The following is an 18,041-nucleotide window of genomic DNA, read 5'->3' as shown; positions in this document are numbered from 1 at the left end:
TTCCCCTCAGACACTCTCGGTTCCTGGAATTCTTGACCTTAGTGGCTAGCTATGGGACAGTGACTGCAAGCATTGGTTTTAGAGTTGGACTGATCTAGATTCAGTTATCAGTTTCATTCTGTGTTAGCACTGTGATCTTGGACAGCCAGACTTTCTAAGTCTGTATTTTCCTGCAAAAAGAAGGAAGTTACAACTCCCATGGGTAATTTTGGAGATTTGGAGAAAACGTATACCTGATACTGGATATTTATTATCCTAAATTTGCCCCCTCCTCAACATCCTCTTAGTGACCAAGGCTCGAGGCGGTACTATGTATGCTTTTCCAGAAATACCTTTCAAATACCTTTCCTTTCAGCAAATTGCCACTAGTAGCAAAGACCATCCCTATTATTTTGAGGAATGGCCTGGTTTCCTGTTTGTTCTCCCTCCGTCCAGGTGGCTCACCTCTTAGAGTTGTCAGGTATGGTTAGGCAGGCTCCAGAATGCCCAGGAGCAGTGCATCTAAGGAGCACTCCTCAGGTGTCAGTGAAACCTTGTAAAGGTCTGTCTACACACACACACACACACACACACACACACACACACACTTCACATTCACATAGTCATGTATACACCATACACACTGGCACTGACACACACACACACATGTACACGCTCACACAAACTTAGAGATCACCCTGCCACACATACCCACTCACACTTGTTCACAACCACATGCACATTTGTAAATGCGTTATGAAGAAACAACAAATCATCGTTAACGGAATACACATTTCTGTTACCGTAGTGAAGAAGGAATTCCTTCCTTTAATCCACATGTCATAGGGTCATTGCTGTCCTCTCTCACCTTTGCTTCAAGAGCCTCCAGAGTGGTTCTGTGAGATGCCACCACCCCTCCAGGTTTTCTGTGCCCAAATTCTCATAGCAGCCCATGCATCCTGTAGTCATAGCCTCTTCCTTAGCGCATCATTGTTACTGTCCTGCCGCTTACCTGAGATGGAAAAATCCCTTGAGAGTACTGTGGTCACCCACCACTGTACCTGACTGAAAGGAAATGGGTAAAACATTATTTTCATGCACTAAATGAACAATGAATATGGTTTTGAAGCTGTTTTCATTATATGTGTGTTCAGCCAAAAATACTGTGTTCTTGTAAGAATTTCTTAATTTGCTTGGTGAATGCACATTTACTTACCTTAATTGTAAAAAAGAACTTGATAAAACATGCCTAACTACTTCTTAAGTTTCATTAATGAGTATCCTTTGTAATACATTTTTAGCAAAAGGAGACATTCAAGTTCTCCTTCACTGTTCTCATCATTTTGTTCCCTTGAGTGGATTCCAGGGTCCTGGCTGCCTTTTCTTTTAGCCACTTTTAGAGTCATTATATCTGACATTTACTAGGCACTATTTATATGTACCACCCGCTATGCCAGATAATTTTGAAGACAAATTTCATTTAGTCTTCAAACCAGTCCTGGGGATGGGTGATTTTTATTCCTATTCCGTACATAGCGAAAAAATATTTTGAGAGGCATTTACTTAATGCCAAATGGTGCATAAAGGGCAGAACTGGACTTCAAACCTAAGTGCCTCTGCTTTCAGAGTTAGTATACTTTTTATAATCATGATTACTGGACATTCTCTTTGGGCCTCATTAAATTTATAAAAATTAAAGTGAAGGAGCACCTGGGTGGTTCAGTTGGTTAAGTGGATGACTTTTTTTTTTCAAGTTTATTTATTTTGAGAAAGAAAGAGTGGGGAAGGAGCAGAGAGAGAGAGAGAGAGAGAGAATCCCAAGCAAGCTCTGCACTGACACAGGGCTCAAACTCATGAACCTTAAGATCATGACCTGAGCTAATATCAAGAGTTAGATGCTTAACTGACTGAGCCACCCAAGCACCCCCATAAGTGGATGATCCTTGATCTCAGCTCAGGTCTTGATCTCAGGGACTTGAGTTCAGGCCTCACACTGGGCTCCATGCTGGGCATGAAGCCTACTTTAAAAAAAAAAAAATTTAAATGGAAAAGGAACTCCAAGAGTAAAGGTGAAATAAAGTTTATATAACCGTTCTTGAGAGTTATAAGGAAATCACGATTTTATATTACCTATAACATATAAAAGTGTATGTGTGTATGTGTGTGTGTGTGTATATATATATATATATATATACACACATATGGCTACGTGTATATATATATATATATATATATACATATGGCTATGTGTGTATATATATATATATATATATATGGCTACTCTTCTAAAGTTAACAGTATTCTGTTTGTAAATGTAAATAGCTTTGATAATTTTTATATTTTACTGTGTTCTATAGCATGGATCCTGCTAAATTTTGATTTTTACACTAGAAGAAATCCTTATTTTCCAATTATATGCTCCTTGTTGGTATATTTAACCCCTCAATTTAAAAAAAAATATTTTATTTATTTATTTATTTATTTATTTATTTATTTATTTATTGACAGTGAGCATGAGTGAGGGAAGGGCAGAGAGAGGAGAGAGAATCCCAAGCAGGCTCCCTGTGGTCAGTGTGGACACAGGGCTCAAACCCATGAACTTGAGCCTACAGTCATGACCTGAATTGAGACAGAGTTGGACGCTTAAGCAACTGAGCATAACCTACTCTCTCAATTTTATATGTTACTCCTACAAAGTCTAGATAGGACAAAGCAAAGCACATACAAGGAGATATTATAGCCACTCATAGCTTCAAGCCTCATAATATCAAAATTGAAAGCAAGTAGACTGATACTGAGTAAAATATAACCCCAGAGTTTAAAAGATCTCTTAGATTATATCTCTTTCATTATGAAACACCAGTTTGTTTCAAATGTGTCTATACTGGGATAAACATCCTATAAATCTAGTGGAGAGGAGGAGTTGCCTTTAAAGGAACCACCGTATATGGATATATTGTGGGAGCATGTTCACATATACAAATATTATTTTCCCATCGCCTGCTCAATTTCTTATAAATAATAGGTGTTAGCTGATAAATATCATTATATTTATATGTGAAGCAGAATTCGTAATTTCAAGTCACTTCTTTCAACTAACACATTTGTCTCTGTCCTCTCTCCCCATGGCATTTTAGAGTTGCTAGGGAATTTATAATCAAAATTTGTTTGGCAGCTTTCTAAAAGATAGAACTGAGTGTTCCTCACTGGAAGAAAATCATCAACTTATTCTGCCTCCATTATAACACTCAAGTAAACCATTTTTTTTTTTTGCCAGAGTTACCCTGCTGTTGACTTGTATTAGATCAGCCTGTCTGTATTTCAGTTGACAAGTATAATATGAACCCCACTGTTTGGAATGCATAACTCATTAATATGTGCAATGTTTATAAACAGTCTATTCCATTTCCTTTGAAGGAGAGTTTTAAAGAAACTAAAGTGTTTCCCTTTTCACATATAAGTTCAGTAATGACCAGTATTAAAGTATTGGTATCTGTCATTCTAAAATTATGTCTATCTTTTCACATAGCTAATGTGTGTGTTTAATATACGTGGGTATATGTGTTTGTGTTTAATAAAGTTAACTCCTACAGAATCCTTAGGGCTTCCCTTGACATTAATTTACTCATTTAACAAAAATGTATTGAATTCTTTTGATGTGCTAGTCTGGCTTCTAGATGCCACAGATATAAAAATGACCAAGTATGACCCCTTTCCAGATCTTTTAGAGCTCAGAATCTACTGGGAGAAACAAATAATAAATAGCAGTTACAATACCATGTAGTAAGTGTCCTCTGGAGTGACACACAGAAGAGCCCAGACCATTCCACGCCAGGCTGTAAGAGAAGTAGGAGTTAGCTGGGACAAGGCATATGAAGCGAGAGGGCTTGGGCTGGAGGAACAGTAAGCAGGGTCTAGAAGAAAAAAAACATTAGCAAATCCTACATTTTGTTTTCTAGAAATTGTTGTATCTATGCGAGGCAATGTGTATAAATCCGAGTAAACTTGGGTACTCTGTAGTAAACTATGTCAGTTTGAATCTCGGTCCTGCCACTGATGGATGTGAGTCATTAGCATCACTTCTCTGTGTCTCCGCTTCCCCATTTGTGTAAAGTGGGTTTTAGAATCCTACCTACATTATGGAGTGAGGATTCTATATCATGATATATGCAGGGTGCTTAGAAGAATGGACAGCAGGTACATAGAGAGGAATTATATTAGTCTGCTAAGGCTGAGTATCAAAGTACCACAGACTAAGGAGCAGAAATGGATTGCCTCACAGTTTTGGAGGCTTGAAGTCCAAGATCAAATTGCCTGCATTGTCATTTCTCTGTGAGAGGAGGATCTGTTCCAGCCTCTCTCCTTGGCTTGTAGATGGCCCATCTTCTCTCTGTGTCTTTCCACACTGTCTTCTCTCTGTGCATTGTTTCTTTGTCTAAATTTCCCCTTTTTATAAAGACACCAATCATACTGGATTAGGGTCCATCCTAACAGGCCCATCTTAACTAATTACCTCAGCAACAACCCTATTTCCATATAAAGTCAGATAAAGGTTTCAAATTTGGGGGTGGAGTGGGGGCACATCTCAACCATAACCATGCCCAATAAAAAAGTGCTCATTTTTTATTGCACACCAAATAAAGATTACATATTTTTAAGCCATGGTGTAACTCGGGCATCCACAATTCCAACCACCCCGCTTAAAAAGGAGCATCAGAGGAGTGTGGCCAGCACACCCCCACTTTCTGCCTCTCTGGCCACTGAGCCCCTTGAAAGTATGAGGACTTCAGTGGCCATCATGCACTCTTGCACTGTAGGCACTCAAGTGCCTTCAGCAACTTTTACTTTGCTAACCTGCTTATTATTTGCTTGAAAATAAAGGTTGCTTACTGAATAAAGGAACTGAAATTGTGCTTTTAATTTGTCGCTTTCAGTTTTTACCTTAACTCTCCTGTGTTTGTGGACTTTTGATCTAGATCACCATTTCTCTGTTCTTTGGCATTGAATTAGCCTCTTCAAGCAGTTCAGCCCTTTTCATTGCCTGAGACACAATGGTGCCCTGATGACCCTCCAACTGATAAATCAAATCTTTGGCTGGCTGAGATCTCCTAACCCTTTCCTACCAGCTCCCTTCCTGCCCTACCTTCCACCTTTTTCCACGTCACTCCTCCCCCCCCCCCCTTCCCCTTCTTCCTACTCTTCTTACATCCTCTTTGTCCTTAGTGTCATCCCTCCTCTTCCTGTCCCTTCCATAGCCAGTAGATGGGAAACACAGCTTCAGTTGTTCCTGAATTTGTGTGGATTAAGGCCTTGAAGAAATTGTTGTATGGTTTCTTAGCTGACACTACAAATTCAGAGTTTATGTTCACTCAATACATGGATCACTTTTCTGCCAGATCTGAATACCACAAGTGTCAATAAGCCACAGAGTTGAAATCCATCAACATCTCAGACATCAATATGCTGTTGTCACATTTGAGATTTATCCCTTTCTTTCTGTTGTTATTTTTTTATAGCATCATTAATGTTCTAGTTAGGAAGAATGGAGCAGGAATATGTGGAGAAACATGAATTGTGATAGGGCTAGTGTGTACATGTAGAAGTGGATATTAAACAATTAGTCACAAATAGTGTGATTTCCATAATTTTTACCTTGAGGACATGGACCATTTTTACGTTGCTCACCATGTTGTATAATTGTTGAAAGAAGACTGGCATCATCAGTCCTTTTGAGGAGTTTTGTTGTTCAAGTTCTATTGTCCCTTATTGTGTGTTATGGTAGAAAATGTACCCAGAAGACTAATGAATAACTAAAGTATGCAGATCCTGAAACAATGAACATGTACAGCTTTGCCTACTTTTTTTCTTAACCGATTTTCTTTTCCCTGGAATATAGAGACCTGAAAAATATTTACACTTTGAAAATATTTTAATATGATGATTCAGTTTATTTTGAATCAAGGAGTATTTTACGTAAGTTATAACCAGGTTCTAGATTGAGTTTTGCACTAACTCGCTATATAATTTATGACAATCCACCTAATCAGTCTTGGCCTTGGCTTCCTTATCAGTAAAATGAAAATGTTGACTTCTGAGATCCTCTAGGGGTCTTAAAATTTCATGATTTTACATTTTCATATTTTGAATGCCTCGGTCATTACAACACCATGTACATTGTAACCATTGTAAAAGGGTCTAATTTTAGAGGTTAATTTTATACTTTGTAAATTTCAGAGGAAGGCATATGACAGTGGCAAGGGTTACAAGGTCACACATGTTGTTTTTCATATTCAACATCACTGCCTCCAACTGTTAGGTCTCAGGATCCCTTTAAACTCTTAGAACTTATTGAGAACCACAAAGAGCTTGTCATTATGTGGATATTATATATAATATATGTATATGTGATATTCTAAGTTAAAATTAGGGGCGCCTGGGTGGCTCAGTTGATTTAGCATCTGACTCCTGATTTCAGCTCAGGTCATAATCTCATGGATTGTGAGTTCAAGCACCACACTGAGCTCCTCACTGACTGTGCTTGGGATTTTCTGTCTCTCTGTCTCTCTCTCTCTCTCTCTGCCCCTCCCATGCTCACTCTTTCTTGCTCTCTCTCAAAAATAAAAAAAAAAAATTAAAAATGTAATATACTAGGGGCATCTGGGTGGCTCAGTCGGTTGGGTACCCGACTTCAGCTCAGATCATGATCTCACAGTTGATGTCTTCAAGCCCCACGTCGGGCTCTGTGCTGACAGCTCAGAGCCTGGAGCCTGCTTTGGACTCTGTGTCTCTCTCTCTCTCTCTCTACCCTCCTCTGCTCATGTTCTGTCTCTCTCTGTCTCAAAAATAAATACTAAAAAAATTTTTTTAAATGTAATATACTTACTTTGTAAGTTATTTTAAAGCAATAGACCCATTCATGTTAATATAACATATATTCATACAAAGAATATACTTTTCAAAACAAAAAACATAATGAGAAAAACATTGCTTCACTTTTTTGCCAGTCTCCCTAAGTGCCTGGCTTTTTACAAGACACCTCGATTCTTCTATCTACTTCTGTATCCAAACTGTTGTGATTGTACACCACATGTAGCCTTCTGGAAGCTCAGCTGTATACTTTTGAGAGATTGAGAATGAAAAAGCCATGGCATCTTAAAATTTCTGCAAAGATAATTGTGAACTGGGGACCTGCTGAGAAGTATCTCACTGACCCCCTGAGGTTCCAGGAGGACTCTTTGAGAACTGTCATTCTGTAGTTTTTTAACATGAGATAATTCTGTGGTAGAAAGTGTGACTTCAAAATTTGGAATTTCGATTCATTATTCAGTTATTCAGAATGTCAATTTGACTTTCTAAGCTGAAATGATAGGAAAGACTTCCCGCCTTTGCATCACTTTTTCTGCAAAGTATGTGAGGAGGGAGAAACTCTCCAAATAATTTTCTTCCATTTTAGCCAACTTAAGAGATCTTTTCTGTTTACATACTGTGTTCTTCCCTTGACCATAAGCTCCATAAGGGGAAAGACTATTGAGTACTGTATCCTATGTATTTAACTACTAAGAAATATACATTAAATGACTGGATGAAGGAAAAAGGGCAGGAAGGAACAAATGAACATATTAATGTATCTTTTTTAAAACATTTTTTTAAAGCTTATTTATTAATTTTGAGAGGGAAGGTGGACAGAGAGAGGGAGATACAGGATCCCAAGCAAGCTCCCAGCTGTCAGCATGGAGCCCGATGCTGTTCTTGAACTCATAAATCGTGAAATCATGACCTGAGCCAAAACCAAGAGTCAGATACTTAACCAACTGAGCCACCCAGGTGCCCCTGAACATATTAACGTATCTTGAACAAAATGCCAAGTCTTTGCTTGAAGCAGTTTTTAAAATGTCTAAATCATTCTCAAATGGAAAAAAAAATGATCAAATTTTAATTTACAGTAAGTACATGAATAATTTATAGTCTCTTAGGTGCCATTTGAAGAAGCCCACTGAAAGTGAATGTATCTATTAAGAAATTTAAAGTGGAAATTTAAAAAATCTCTAATGATGTAGAAGCATAGGTACTTGCCTGAAATGATGGAAATATTTACTTCTCTATATATTAAGTAAGAGGTATTATTAGTCTTATACACTAAGAACCATGAGCCCTGTTCTCCCCTGCCAGGCAGACTTGCATTAACGGATCCATAAAAGGCAAATAAAGAGCTCTCATTTCACTTGAAATCAGATCTCCTGTATTTGGGTGCTGATGGCACATAGTAACCTGATCAGAAACTCCTTATTCAGCCTCTCTGGATTTATGGTTTTCCACGGAAGAACTTTCCAACCACAGCAGCACTTTAAAATGTGACAGCAGCTTGTGAGGGAGTGAGTTCCCTACTACAGCAGGGTTCAAATCCAAGTGGGTAGAGCAGACTTCCAGGATGTTGCTGACAGCATATAGGGATCCCATGCAAGCTTGGTTGCTTAAAGTAATAGACACCATTTCTGCCCTTTAAGGACAATAGCCAACATTCCACATCAGAGAATAGAGGAATGGGGAGCAGAAACCAGTTCACTGTCACCAAGGGCCCTTGAGGTCAACCTTAGATTGAGAGCAAAGGAGAACAGTGTATCAAACCAATGAAGTCAGTGTGTAATTTTAGATGTCATTTCCAGGTCTTGTAGAGTGAGGTAACACTGAAAACTGTGCATGTGTGAGGGCAAGAGGTACCTGGAGAATCTCTGTGTCTATGCTCTGTTTTGCTGTGAACCTAAAAATTGCTCTAAAAAATGAAGCCTGTTCAAAATTGGGGAAAAAATTCACTACCAGAGAAAAAGAAGGAGAAGGAGAAAAGAAAGAAGACTGCAAACTAGTGTCTCCTGTGTAAGGAGATATAAAATTCCTTTTCAAAAATTTAGTGAATTAATTGAGCAACAAGTAAAAAGGCTAATAATACATCACAACCAACTGCTTTTCCTGGTAATGCAAGGGTGCTTTAACATTTGAAAAATCAATCCCTGCAATCCAACATATTAAGAGATTTTTTTTTTAATTTTTTTTTCAACGTTTATTTATTTTTGGGACAGAGAGAGACAGAGCATGAACGGGCGAGGGGCAGAGAGAGAGGGAGACACAGAATCGGAAACAGGCTCCAGGCTCAGAGCCATCAGCCCAGAGCCTGACGCGGGGCTCGAACTCATGGACCGCGAGATCGTGACCTGGCTGAAGTCGGACGCTTAACCGACTGTGCCACCCAGGCGCCCCAAGAGATATTTTTTGAAAAAGAAAGATTTGACAAAATTTAGGACTCATTCATGATAAAACCTTTCAACAATCTAGAAAAGAAGGGAACTTTTGCAAACTGGTAAAGGGTATCATTAGAAAACCTATGGTTAACGTCCTCCAATATTGTAAAATGCTTTACCTCTGAGTTCAGTAGCGAAGCAAGTATGACACCCCCACTCTTATTTGACATTATTTAGAATATCCTAGCCAGTCCAATACATCTAAAAAAATAATCATGCGGCTTGGAAAAGAAGAAACAGAGCTAGCATTGTTTTTATAGAAGATCTAGAGGAATTGTTGAGAAAAACATTCAAACTAAGTGGGTATATGAAGGTTGCAATATGCATATAGCTTCTACTCTTGGGTATATTTCCAAGACAAATGAAATTTTTGTCCATGCAGGTATTCAGAGAATATTCAGAGAATATTTTAATATTAGCCATTCAGAGAAGCATTTTAATATTAGCCAAACCATATGTAAGAACTCAGTGTACATCAGCTATTAGTGTGGTTAAACAAAGATGGACACATATGCAATGGAATGCCACTACTCTGTGATAAAAAGGACCAAATTAGTGATACATATAACAACTCTCTAAAGCATGATGCTAAGTGAAAGAAGATCGACATAAAAGATCCCACACTGCAGTTTCATTTATAGTATATTGCAGGGGAGGCAAAATTATAATGATGGAAGTAGATCAGTGGTTTTCAGGGGTCAAGGGTCAGAGGAAGGATTGATTGCAAATGGTCATGAGGGAGCCTTTCAGGGTGATGAAATAATTCGGCACAATGATAGGTTCAGTGGTTACATGACTGTATACATTTGTTAAAACTCTAAATGTATACTTAAAATTAGTTTATTTCTCATGAATATCTGAGATAACTCATAAATATCTCATCTCTGTAGAGATGACTAAAAATGATATTTAAAAATCTATCTTCAAATGTACCTGAACAATAATATTGACAGTGTCACTAAGGATATTTTTCAGCAATTGGTTCAGAGTTGTTGGCTGATAAATGGGTTAAAGCAAATCTAGAAGAGAGCTCAATGTTGTTTTAGAAAGCAACTGTTGAAAGATGGCCCTGGAATACAGCCACTTAAGGAGACCAGTAAATCCTAGGCAAAAGTTTAAATCTTCTGTTATTCAATGAACTCGGGTCAAGCAGCAGCACTTGTTGGTAGTTATCATGGTGGTGATGTTTCATAGGTATGTACTTTATAGTTTTGAAAGTGACTTAGAATATGTTACTGTATGGCATGGAAGATCTTAAGGGCTGAGACAAATTCTGGCCATGAGAGCAAGAAAGTCCATTCATGGGTATAAGCTAGGCGTCTGCTAACACTGGAATGTGGTTTAGATTGCAACGTCTTTCCAGTCATTGTGCTAGCCTGTCTGCCTCTGCTCCTCCTACTTTCTGAGTATCTTTTTTTTGGACCACATTCTGACTCTCTGATACCGGATTTGATTGATTGAGTCACTCTCCAAGATAGAGGATGCCCACTGAGGAGAGTTTTTGTGTCAGATCAGTGCATTGCCCAGGGTCAGGAGTTGTTTTGGGGACAGTAGTCCCTGGTCTGGACAAGGGTGACAGATCATATGGCATATGCACAATCATGACGTTCAATCCATGACCACTTTTATCAGAAGTAACTGTAGCCCAACTGGCATTTTAGAATATGAATCCTCTTCATATGCTAACTAATTTGGATGTAAATTTAAAAATATATAAAAATAAAAATAAAAAAAATAAAAGATATGCATATGAAGCTACAAAAAAGAATATAAATCCTCTTTATTATAATTTTTCATCAGATCCTTAAAGCAGACATTTTAAACTTTTTATTTTTTTTTAACAGATGAGTCCTTGTCCAGTGAGCAGCTCTTTGTAGGCACTCAGTAAATATTTATTGAGTGAATTTAGGAAGAAATTGATGAATGGATTGATGGAAGGGTGAATGAATCAGTGAGGTTCACAGGTGTTATATAACTTGACCAAGGTCACAGAGCCTGGCACACATTAATGGAAAGGCAGTAGAGCACAGTGAGCAGTTAATCAAATAGGCTTTGCAGTCATTTCTGGACTGTAACTCGCTAAGCCTCAACTCTTTTGTGTTGAGATAGAGACAACGATTTCACTTACCCTTTAGGATCTTAAAAAGCATTAAATGAGAAAGTGTTTGCAAGCCCACTAGGACACTAGGAACTACTGAGTTAAAATTCAGGATCCCTGGGCACCTGTGTGGCTCAGTCCTTAAGAATCTGACTTCAGCTCAGGTCATAATCTCATGGTTCTTGAGTTCAAATACCACATTGGGTGAGCTCATGCCCCATGTGGGATGATCATGAGCCCTGCTTCGGGTAAGACCTGCCTCTCTCTCACTCCCCCACCCCTCTCTGCCCCTCCTGGGATTCTCTCCCTTTCTGTGTCTCACTTGTGCCCCTCCCCTCTCTCTCTGTCAAAAAAATTTTTTTGAGATCCCAGATTATAATTTTTATGATTCTTGTTATTACATCATGCTTGTGAAATAAATGTTCTTTTTGTAGAGCAAGAGAACAAATGAACAGTTTTCATCTTAGCAGAAATAAAACCATATAATTTCTTTATGTTCCTTCTGCAAGTTTTGCTTATTACTGGGTATCTGTTCTTTTGTGTGAACTTTTGGTCACACTTGGGTAACAGATCTTCCCAAGTTTAGTAAAATCTAACTTACCTGAAACACTTATTGCTTAATTTCAGCTTTGTAAACATAGTCAAAATCCAGGAAATAAAATAATTAACCAGAAAAGTATTTTCACCTCTCTCCACATCAACGCTATAATGTATATGATGTATGTGTAAGTGTATGAAAGCTCACACATTTGACTCATAGGAGAGTAAGTTGAGCTTTACTCAAAGCATGTTGGGTCTTTCTGAATAAAATTGTATTAAGCTGAATTTTCTGATTTTTTCCACACATAGCCAGTTGGAACTAGCCAATTAAAAAGAGTCAAGAGAAGTGACAAAAGGAATTGATAAATTTTCACAGGCTATATTCTTCATTAACCTCAATAATATAATGTTTATGACTTCATTTGATGCATAGATATTATTTATGCCAAACCTATTTCTCTGATAAAAGGTTGTATTTGTGTTAAGCAACATGTATGTTTATAAACCATCTCAAACATAAAGAACTCAGAATACTTCATTAAAAAACATTCCATGTTCTACAAATTGATCAGTTTTATTGAAATATGTATCATGATGAATCTGCAATTGAAGCATCTAGAAGCACGATGCACAGATCTCATTTTTCCGTTTTTAAACATAATATCAAAAATCTGTTCTTGAGTTCTCAGACACTGACTTGTTGAGAACTATTTACAAGTATCCTACATTCCAGTCTCTCCTTAACAGATATTGAGATGGATTAATACCAGTAATAATCTAGAAATATAAAAATTTAAAAAAATTTTTGACATTTATTTATTTTTGAGACAGAGAGAGACAGAGCATGAACGGTGGAGGGGCAGAGAGAGAGGGAGACACAGAATCCGAAACAGGCTCCAGGCTCCGAGCTGTCAGCACAGCGGGGCTCGAACTCACAGACCGTGAGATCAATGACCTCCGCCGAAGTCGGACACTCAACCGACTGAGCCACCCAGGCGCCCCTAGAATATAAAAATTTAAATGTTTAAGAGGATAATCTGGAATTTATCACCTATGTGGACCAAAATATTGGAGAGATAATAGCTTGTGTGAGTGAGCTACATCATGACCGCTCTTGTATGCACACAGTTGCGAGTACTTTGTTTTAACTGGAGGAACTGAAAGGTAGCATTTTTTGCAGTGAAGCACATTAGATGAACTCGCAAAATATGTGGTGTGGTTTTGTTATCGCTTTAGCTTCCCAGCCTCTTGTATACTTTTCCTTTGAGGTAAAGAGTGAGTCTTGGTGGAGGTAGGGTGTGCCTTGTGTGATGGCCATGTGGTGGTTCTCTTAGTATTTCCAGCTCTCTGCATTACAGGATAGAATTTCCTAGCTGCCTTTGGGTGGGATGGGTCCATTACTTCTTCTGGCAAGATATGAGCAGCATTGATGGGGTATTCTGAGCCAGATTCTGATCCTCTGATTGCTGGTATAAGACCTAATAGAGCCCTTCTTTGGGCGCCTGGGTGGCTCACTCGGTTGGGCATCCGACTTCGGCTCAGGTCATGATCTCACAGTTTGTGGGTTCGAGTCCCATGTCGGGCTCTGTGCTGACAGCTCAGAACCTGGAGCCTGTTTCCGATTCTGTGTCTCCCTCTCTCTCTGCCCCTCCCCTGTTCACGCTCTGTCTCTGTCTCAAGAATAAATAAACATTAAAATATAAATTAAAAAAAAAGACTTAATAGAGCCCTTCTTCACCTTTTAAATTGTATATTTTTATTTTTATTTTTATTTGAGTGAGTGAGAGAGAGCGAGCGAGCGAGAACAAGTGGGGGAGGGGCAGAGGGAGAGGGAGAGAGAATCTTAAGCCGGCTCCACAGCAGGGCTTAATCTCATGACCATGAGATCATGACCTGAACCAAAATCAACAGTCAGATGCTTAACTGACTGAGCCACCCATGTGCCCCTTCAACTGTATTTTTGTCTCAGGTCCCCTTTATGCTATTACAATTTTTTGAGGATTGTAAAAAGAGTTGGTGTATGTTGGTTACATGTATATGTTATCTATATGTTATATCTATATTTACTCTGTTAGAACTTGAAACAGAAAATTTTTAACGTGTATTAAATCATTTTAAATAGCAAAATAAACCCTTTACATATTTATGTCCTAGTGTGCATGTACGTGTGTGTGTGTGCGTATTACCCTGGAATGAATATATATTATATATTACATTATAATGTGTTATATAATTATCATATGATTATATATTGCATAATATATGATGACATATATATGTATAAATATGTGTGTGTGTATATATATATATACACACACACCCCACTGTGCATTAATTAGGACATTAATTAGTAAGAGAATGTGAGTGCAAAAGGAAAAATGAGACCCAGCAAAAGAGTAAGCAGAGAGATGTGCAGACATGGGAAGGAATTGGTGTGCCATTGCTGGTTCCAAGGTGTAGGACCCCATGTGCAAGGTCCAGAGAGAGGCCTCAGGGGCCAGTGTAGCCCCCAGGTCACAGAGCAAGGAAATGAAGACCTCAGTCCTAGAACCGCATGTAACTGAATTCTGCCAACACCTTGAATAAGCCTGGAAGTACATTCTTCCCTAGTGCCTCCAGAATGGAATTCAGTTCGGCTGACACCTTGATTTTGATCCTGAGAGACTTGAAGCTCACTGGGTTTCAGACTTACAGGCTGGAACATAATAAGTTTATGTTGTTTTAAGCCACCACCATCACCCCCAAATCAAATAATGTAATTCATCATAGTAACAAACTAAAAAGGAAAACCATATGCTCATCTCTGTACTCACAGAAAAAGCATTTGACAAAATCCAACATCCTTTCCTGATAAAAACCTTCACAAAACTAAGCAGCTGAGGGAACTTCCTCAGTCTGATGAATGCAGTCTATAAAAAAAACAAACAAACATCACATTTACTGGCAAAAGACTGAATGCAAACATTTCTTAGATATAAAACTAAGAGCACAACCCTAAAAAACTGGATTGAAACATTGGACTTTATCAGATTTTAAAACTTCTGTTGTTTGAATGATACTGTTAAGAGAATGAAAACACAAGCCACAGACCAGGAGAAAATATATACAAATCTTATACCTAATAATGAACTTGTATCCAGAATGTATAAAGAATTCACAGACTCAAAAATAAGAAAACAAATAACCCAAAGAAAGGTAATGACTTGTGAGCTAAAATTTAAACTATACTTAGGTCGTTACCAGAAAATCCAGGCTTGAAAAGGGAGAAGTGAATTCCCAGAAAGAGGAAGAGCATTAAAAATATTGTGGAGATATGAACAAAATGCAAAAAAAAAAAAATAGTTCACTATAGCTTGAACTTAAAAGTATCTCGGTCCCTTTATCTTTAAGGTGTGTGCGTATGCATGTGTGTGTGTGTGCATGTGTGTGTGTATGTGTGGTGGGTAGCTATTAATATTTATCTTTCAAAAATACAATAATCAAATGAGATCACTTCTATGAGTCTAATTTGTAATGGTAAGTTGCCATAAGAGGTGTTATTATCATTCATATATTATTTTAATTACTATTATGGGGTATTGTTGTCATCAATATATGATTGTAATTATTGTTAAAGATGAGTTGCCATATCATCAAAATGAAACAAAGTACAGACAGATAACCTCATAATGTTATTACGACAAGAGTTTTGAACCTGCACGGCTCTCTTCATTTAGGTGAACGCAACATGCAGCAGAGTCCTCAGCCAGTGAAAAGTGGGGCACATAAAGAGAGGGAGGAGTAAAGATTTTTTTTTAATCACTGAGATTTTGAGAATGTTTGCTGTTAGAGCATATTCTAGCTCCTCCTGACTGCTACACTTTACAAAACAGAAGTGGAAAGGTCCAAACACCCACTTTATTAAAATTTAGTAACCAGAGGTGAACACAAGCATTATTTGCAGCCTGTCAGATATTTCTACCTGGTATTTTGAGTTGAGACCAGATGTTAAGGAGGAGGTACAGGTAAGAGTTCATTCTACAACGGTGGTGGCTGTGGAATCACCAACGGATGATTGACAGCAAACCCAGTGGTGTCTTACAGCTTCTTTTGCTTCTCAGTGATCAGCGGTGGAGAGCTTCTCACCAGACATGGATGTCCGATTTGATTTTTTTTTTTTTTACTAAATTTGAATATCTTTGTTCTTACTAGTTTATGACTTTGGTCATACAGTCTTCTGGAAAATTTCCTACCTGATTAAAATACCCAGAGTTCTATTCTTTGCATCTAAGAACATCAGCTAGCTTTGTACAATCAAATAAATGAGATTTTGCTCTGTAAGAAGTTAGAATTCAAAACTCTCCAGGGCTCTCCAAACTTCTTTGATCATATTTTCTATCAGGAAAAAAATGTGAGCACATAACCCCAATATATCTCCCTGCACAGAAAGTTAGATCATTTTTATAGACCAGACAAATCTTGCTTGATCAGTATTCATTATTCTAAAATGCAACCTCACTATTCTAATGAAATAAAAAGTCAGCTGCTTGATAGAAATGCAGAATTTTCTAGGTAAGTAACATATGAGGAGGAAAGCTGCAATGCATTGAATACTTGGCACTATTGATCTAACCTTCACCAATAAGCATCTTTAAATGTAAAATACTTACATGTTATGACAAATGCTACCACAGAATTTTCCGGGTCAGAACTGCTGTGGACTATAGGAAAAATGATCCAGAGATGCAAGCGGAGTCAGCTTTGATATCTTCTGACAGAGGGGTTCCAGGGCATGGACTGAGCTCCTAAAACCATCTAGCAGTGATTTGAAAAGTCTTTTGAAAAATACATCACAAAGTTACTATGGCACTGCAGGCCAATTGAAGAATGAACTAGTTTAGGTTTTTGTCCTATTCTTCATCTACAAGTAGTGCTTCTTTAACATTTTAAACTTAAAATTTATTAAAAGGGGGTACAGTTAAAGCTTAACTTTGAAAATATCGGCATATTATTTTTCAAAGTCATAATTGTTGAACATTTTGAAAAAGATTTGTTTTTAAATTTTTTTTTCAACGTTTATTTATTTTTTGGGACAGAGAGACAGAGCATGAACGGGGGAGGGGCAGAGAGAGAGAGGGAGACACAGAATCGGAAGCAGGCTCCAGGCTCTGAGCCATCAGCCCAGAGCCTGATGCGGGGCTCGAACTCACGGAGCGTGAGATCGTGACCTGGCTGAAGTCGGACGCTTAACCGACTGCGCCACCCAGGCACCCCAAGATTTGTTTTTATAATGTACTGAGTTAATTACACTATTCCTAAAATACTTTCGAAGAGTGCTTTTGTTTTTGTTATTTCGTTGAAAAGCACTGGAGCTCATCACTGAATTATATGCTACAAAATTCTTAAAACAGCACCTCGTTGATTTCAAGTTAATTTTTTCAAGTGAATTGAAACAAAAGAACCCACATTCCCAGAATTCATGATCTTACTTAATTTTGTTTCCAGCATTGCACTTTCATAGTACCCATAAATAATCCATTTAAGGATAGAAGATACATTGTACCTCAGGGAGTATCCAGACAAGTGGTTTTTATCACAAGTATCTGTTTGGTTCTAAAAACCAAAAAGGCTTTTTGTAAAAACTATTCAGGTTCTTGGAGCAGTTTTTTTTTCTATGTAAATTAAGCCACAGAACTTGTAAAACCATACATTGGTTCTCCAGGCTTCTCTTGTTGGGGATAAACTGGTGGTTTTCTAAAATGCATCAGCCGCAATGCACATAACCCAGGAGCATGATGGTGTCCCCGATGCATGGAATGACTCTTGAACAATAGTCAAAAGAGATGGGTATGTAACAGGCAGAGAAATAAACACAAACAGAGACCAAGAGAATTATTAATAATCTCACTACACCGGGTGTTTATTTAACTGTGGCAAAGATCATGTTTGGCCTGGAAAGTACATTCTTTACAGAAGCTGACTGCATTGTTCAGCAGATAAATTGCTTTTATGGCTAATGGGCTAATGTGTTAGACTAAAGCTGGGATTTTGGGGATGCAGTTTGTTTGTTGAAAGCATATTATTGAAAATCTGAATACTTTAAGGTACCTGGTTACAAATATGTTTTGGCACAATTTCTGATTTATCAACTG

General features: G+C 37.9%; 1 protein-coding gene across 2 annotated transcripts in view; it reads left to right on the top strand.

Annotated features, from left to right (window-relative positions):
* Window positions 1-18,041, top strand: part of SLIT2 (slit guidance ligand 2) — a 377,203-nt gene that overhangs the window by 125,439 nt on the left and 233,723 nt on the right. The window lies entirely within an intron of this gene.

The sequence above is a fragment of the Lynx canadensis genome, chromosome B1 (assembly GCF_007474595.2).
Source record: "Lynx canadensis isolate LIC74 chromosome B1, mLynCan4.pri.v2, whole genome shotgun sequence".
Classification (NCBI taxonomy): Eukaryota; Metazoa; Chordata; class Mammalia; order Carnivora; family Felidae; genus Lynx; species Lynx canadensis.
This window is presented reverse-complemented; position numbering and strand designations above follow the sequence as displayed.